Below are 6,000 nucleotides of genomic sequence, written 5' to 3' on the forward strand. Positions count from 1 at the left end.
ATTTATTTTTTACGGTGGCCTGGAAGTGCAAAAGAATTGTGAAACACTTTTACGTTTCAGAAAACAAATTAACAGAAGCCAAATCACTTGCACATTTCAGAAAGCTAATTAACAAAAGCCGAAACACTTTTACATTTCAGAAAACAAATTGACCGAAACACTTTTACATTTCAGAAAACACATTAACAAAAGCAGAAACACTTTTACAAAAGACGAAACAAATTACAATTGAGACAACCCGGAAAGGGAACGTCCCATTTCACAGACATTCTGAGAAATCCCACACCCTTTCTCGGCAAGACCCGCCCCGCTTCAACATTATTGGCTCCTGCATCGCGGGGAGGGTAGGCTCCACAGATGTAACGAGATGTCCATCCCAAATATAATTAAAAATAAAAACTAAGAAGTTTATTATGGTTAGGTTTAGGACTAGGGTTCGGGGTTAAGGCAGTTTAGGATGAGTCAAGGTTAGTATTATGGCGGTTAAGGCTGGCGCACACAGAGCGCCACCGTCGAACCTGACTGAACTATGGCGCAGTGTGCGTGGTTTGGCAACTGTTTCCTTGAGCGGCCGATCGGTCGGGCCACTGGTTTTGACGAGATTTAAAATTATAATCTCCTTTGCATGGCGTTTTAACGTCCCAGTTTACATTCAATCAAAATGCACAGAAGCTTTGCCCTATGGTGAAAATACATTTCAGCGTTTACGAGCCGTGCCACCGCGTTTACGAGCCGTGCCACCGCTCAAGCCATATATGTAAATAGTATGTAAAGCGTCTAATGTTGTTTTACATCAATAGTAACCTATATTCATAATGTATAATGTGCCTGTGCATGAAAAAGCGAAGTTTGTGACCAGAATGTACGTTCAAATGAATGGAGCCCGCAGCTTCCTTTCCACACTTTCACTTTAATTCTCCCGAGCATCGTCTCTTTTTAACAACCTGCTTCTTCCTTAACTATTAATCTATCTTTTTATGGTTGAGGAAATGTGATAAAGTACAATATATTGTATATAGAGCATCAAACGCCTATACAGGCTCGCTGTTCAGGGCGTCCATGTGATCAATAGCTCAATGTGCGTCGACAACCGTTATTTTTATGCGATGGTTGGGTCGAGTCAGGTTAGACCACGTTGCACAGTGTTCGACAGGCTTTTGGGTTAATGGCATTTATATTAACGCCACCACAATTAATAAGTCACATACTTCTTTTACCATCTGGAGCAGTAGATCGTTTTCTACAAGGATACAGCAGCCAATCATAGTGAAGTGGCTTGTGTCCAGGAGCCAATTAATATTGGAAGGGCGTGTTCTTCCAGGAAAATCCGCTGGATTCCTAATCAGAATCATCTTTATTTCCAAAGTATGTCCAAAAAACACACAAGGATTTTTTCTCTGGTAGTTGGAGCCGCTCTAGTACGACAACAGACAGTCAATTGACAGAGAACACTTTTGAGACATAAAGAAATTGAGAAAAACTCACTGAGCAATAAAGGGTTGCTCGTTATCTGGTAATGCCGATACAATTTAATTTTTTTTTGACAATTGTGCAAAAAGATGCAGAGTCCTCTAGCAATTAGAGCAATTTGAATGACTAATATAGCAATAGTCCGGTGCAATGACCATTGTGCAAAGGGCGCCGAGACTTCAAAGAGTGTATGCAGTTTTAAGTGATTAGTAGCGCGATAATCTGGGACAATGTTGATTGTGCAAATGTTGCAGATACTCCTCAGTCAGTGTGCAAGTGGGGCATGAGTGGCCAGTACTCTGGCATGAGTGGCCAGTATTGGTCAACAACAGTTATGCAAATAGTGCAGCGTGGCGAGACTACTACAGTGAGTGCACGAGTATGTACTCAAGACAAAAAAATTGGCAGCATGTTGCAAAGGAATTGTAGGTTAGCCGTTTAAGAAGTTGATTGCAAGAGGGAAGAAGCTGTTGGAATGTCTGCTAGTTCTAGTTTGCATTGATCGGTAGCGCCTACCTGAGGGAAGGAGCTGGTGACCAGGATGTGGAGGGTTCGAGAGGATTTTGCACACTCTTGTCTTAGTTCTGGCAGCGTGCAAGTCCTCAAGGGTGGGTAGGGGGGCACCGACAATCTTTTCAGCAGTTTTGATTGTCCGCTGCAGTCGGAGTTTGTCCTTTTTTTGTAGCAGCACCAAACCAGACTGTGATGGAAGAACACAGGATTGATTCGATGACCGCTGTGTAGAACTGTCTCAGCAGCTCCAGTGGCAGGCCGTGCTTTCTCAGAAGTCGCAGGAAGTACATCCTCTGCTGGGCCTTTTTGAGGACGGAGTTGATGTTGGTCGCCCACTTCAGGTCCTGAGAGACTGTAATTCCCAGGAACTTGAAGGTCTCGACGGTTGACACAAGGCAGCTGGGGCGAAGAATGTCTCCTGAAGTCCACGATCATCTCTACAGTCTTGAGCGTGTTCAGCTCCAGGTTGTGTCGGCCGCACCACAGCTCCAGCCGTTCCGCTTCCTGTCGATATGCAGACTCGTCACAGTCTTTGATGAGGCCGATGACAGTGGTGTCATTTGCAAACTTCAGGAGTTTGACAGCCGGGTGCATTGAGCTGTAGTCGTTCGTGTAGAGAGAGAAGAGCAGCGGAGAGAAGACACAACCGTGGGGTGACCCAGTACTGATGCTGCGTGTGGATGAAGTGGTCTCCCCCAGCCTCACCTGCTGTGTCCTGCCCGTCAGGAAGCTGTAAATGCACTAGCAGATGGCAGACGAGACGCCGAGTTGGAGAAGCTTGGAGTAAAGGAGTTCAGGGATGATGGTGTTGAACGCTGAGCTGAAGTCCACAAACAGGATCCTCGCGTAGGTCCCTGCACTGTCGAGGTGTTCTAGGATGAAGTGCAGTCCCAAGTTGACTGCATCACCTGCATGACCTGTTCGCTCGGTAGGAAAACTGCAGGGGGGTCCAGCAGGGGACCTGTGACGCTTTTGAGGTGGTCCAGCACGAGACGTTCAAAGGACTTCATGACCACAGATGTCAAGGCGACAGGCCTGTAGTCATTTTGACCCGAGATTGTAGGTTTCTTGGGGACTGGAATGATGGTGGAGCGTTTGAAACAGGATGGTACTTTGCACAGTTCCAGAGATCTATTGAAGATCTGTGTGAAGACTGGAGCGAGCTGGTCCGCGCAGACTTTGAGGCAGGATGGGGACACATCGTCTGGGCCTGCCGCTTTGTTAATCTTTTGTTGTTTGAAAATGCGTCTCACATCCTGTTCGTGGATGGTTAATGCAGAGGTGTGATTGTGGTCGGTGGTGCGGCTGCGTAGGTGTGGGGTGTGAAAGTCTCCTTTTCAAATCTGCAGTAGAAGGTATTCAAGTCGTTGGCTAGTGTGCTATTGTTCTCAGCTTGGGGTGATCGTTGCTTGTAATTGGTCAGCGATTGGAATGCATGCCAGACTGATTTAGAGTCGTTAGCGCTAAACTGTTTTTCCAACTTTGCTGCATTGTTTCACTTTGCAATGTTAATTTCTTTCATCAGCTGGTTTCTAGCTCGATTATACAGGGCCCTGTCCCCCCTCTGATATGCGCCTTCCTTAGCTTGGCGAAGTTGCTTAAGTTTGGCAGTGAACTACAGCTTGTTGTTATTGAATGTGCAAAATGACTTTGTTGGTACACACACATCTTCACAGAAACTAATATAGGACGTGACGGTGTCCGTATATTCATCCAGGCTGCCAGCTGAATTTTCAAAGACACTCCAGTCTGTGCAGTCTAAACAAGCTTTGAAGTGCTATCTTTGCTTCATTGGTCCACTTTTTCACTGTAGGTTTCACGCATTCAAGTTCTTGCCTGTGTATGTCGGCATTAAGTGAATTAAGCAGTGATCAGACAAGCTGAGTGCTGCACGAGGTTTGGCACGGTATGTGTTATTCAGTGTAGTAGTGGTCTAAAATGTTATTTTCCCTGGTAGGACAGTCAATGTGCTGCTTGTATTTAGGGAGTTCGTGGTTGTGTTTAGCTTTGTTAAAGTCCCCGAAAATAATGAGGGGTGAGTCCGGGTGTTTTTTTTCAATTTCGTTTACTTGTTCGGCGAGCATTAGCAGTGCGGCGTTCGTGTTAGCTTGAGGCGGAATGTAGACACTGGCGAGAATGAATGACGCAAACTCACGAGGCGAGTAGAATGGCTTACAGTTCAAAAACAGCAACTCTAAATGCAGGCTGCAGTGTGCGCTGAGCTCCGTGATGTCCGTACACCATTTTTCGTTGATATAGAAGCATATTCCGCCGCCTTTTGTTTTCCCCGATGATTCCATGTTGCGGTCTGCCCGGTGAAGATGGAAGCCGGGAAGCATGACGGCACCATCGGGTACAGCCTCACAAAGCCAAGTCTCCGTAAAGCACATGGCGGCGCAACGTCCGAAGTCTTTATTGGTCTTTATCAGAAGATGAAGCGCGTCCATTTTGTTGGGTAGGGAGCGTAGATTTGCGAGGTGGATCTACGGAAACGCCAATCTGTATCCTCTCTTGCGGAGCTACACCTGGATGCCGGCTCGCTTCCCTCTGTGGCGCCGCCTCCATCGCCAGTGCCGGTCCGGTGAGTAACTCAGGGAAAAAACTGAGCGGATTTGCGAAAGTTGGTCAAAAAAAGTCAGAGGTAGCCTCCTTGATGGTTAGCAAGTCTCCCCTTGTTTAAGTGAGTCGTGTAATGTCTCCAACAGCAATAATAATAATAATGTTGGACGTTCCCTTTCCGGGTTGTCTCAATTGTAATTTGTTTCGTCTTTTGTAAAAGTGTTTCTACTTTTGTTAATGTGTTTTCTGAAATGTAAAAGTCTTTCGGCTTTTGTTCATTTGTTTTCTGAAATGTAAAGTGTTTCACAATTTGTTATATTGTTTTGCACATCCAGGCCACCGTAATTTTTGCTTTACAGGACTTCAAAAAATGGTTCTCATTTCCAGAAAATCTCAGTAGGACCCCAGCATAGCGCAAGAATGACTATGTGGGTTCCCTGGTGCTCACAGGCGCCATTGTCGATGTTATTATTAGCAATTAATTTGACATGAAGACACACCAGACAAATCTCACGTCACGAATCGCAATTTGTCACCAATTGGATGCCGACGTACGAAAAACAAGAGGACACCTGAGAAATCAAGTTTTCAGGATGCATCATCAAATATAGTTCTCAGGATGCATCATCTGCACCACATTGTGACACATTCATGAACCTGACCTGATTACAAGTAGCCACATTAAAATTAACACCAGCTGGGGAGATGATTCTCAGTCAAGATGCAAACATGCTGCTGCTGCTTTAAATAACTTCCCTCAAAACATCGTCTGAAAATAGCCCCCAACAAAAAGCACCATCAACCCGGTTCACCGTGCCCGGCTGATAAGTCTACTGGAATGCAAATAACCATTAAAGATGCTGTCTCCAGATAACACAAGATAATCTTCAATACGCAGGCAACACGCTTACAATGGTGGTGTAAGACTCCACACTTTAATTCCTCTGAGAGACTGTTTACATGCCTCAGGAGATGCTGCTGTTTTGGTTAGCAACAGAGTTCAAATGGGCTCATCAGTTAAAGATCAAACATACAGGGTGTCTACCAAGTCTCTTTACAATTTAAAAACAATATTGAGCAATTGATAAGATGAGTCAATCAAATTTGTTGTATGTACTTAGTGGTTATCAAAGTTTTTAATAACTTTGCATTTCAGGTACCTTGCTGATGAACTAGGTTCTGTTAAATAATCCTCTAAAAAATGGGAACGCGACAAGAAAAGGCGCAATGTCTATCGTGGTTTACTGAAACAAAATCAGACGCGCATCTTGCTTTGTGCAACTAATGGTGCCCCGTAGGGAGGTGTATTCATTTTCCTGGCCCAAATTGTGGCAGCACTGGTACCATTCCGATCATTAGGGAATGGTACATTTGCAACTCTTTGACGGTTTGTTAGATAATGGTTTGAATGATGTCATGGGTTATAGAGCCGAACCATGGGGGACCTAGGTTCAAGAC

At 45.0% G+C, this 6,000-nt stretch overlaps 1 protein-coding gene across 1 annotated transcript in view; it reads right to left on the bottom strand.

Moving 5' to 3' along the window:
• Positions 1-6,000, bottom strand: part of LOC133483167 (guanine nucleotide-binding protein G(s) subunit alpha-like) — a 40,373-nt gene that overhangs the window by 22,528 nt on the left and 11,845 nt on the right. The gene's annotated exons all lie outside the window — the stretch shown is intronic.

The sequence above is a fragment of the Phyllopteryx taeniolatus genome, chromosome 9 (assembly GCF_024500385.1).
Source record: "Phyllopteryx taeniolatus isolate TA_2022b chromosome 9, UOR_Ptae_1.2, whole genome shotgun sequence".
Lineage (NCBI taxonomy): Eukaryota > Metazoa > Chordata > Actinopteri > Syngnathiformes > Syngnathidae > Phyllopteryx > Phyllopteryx taeniolatus.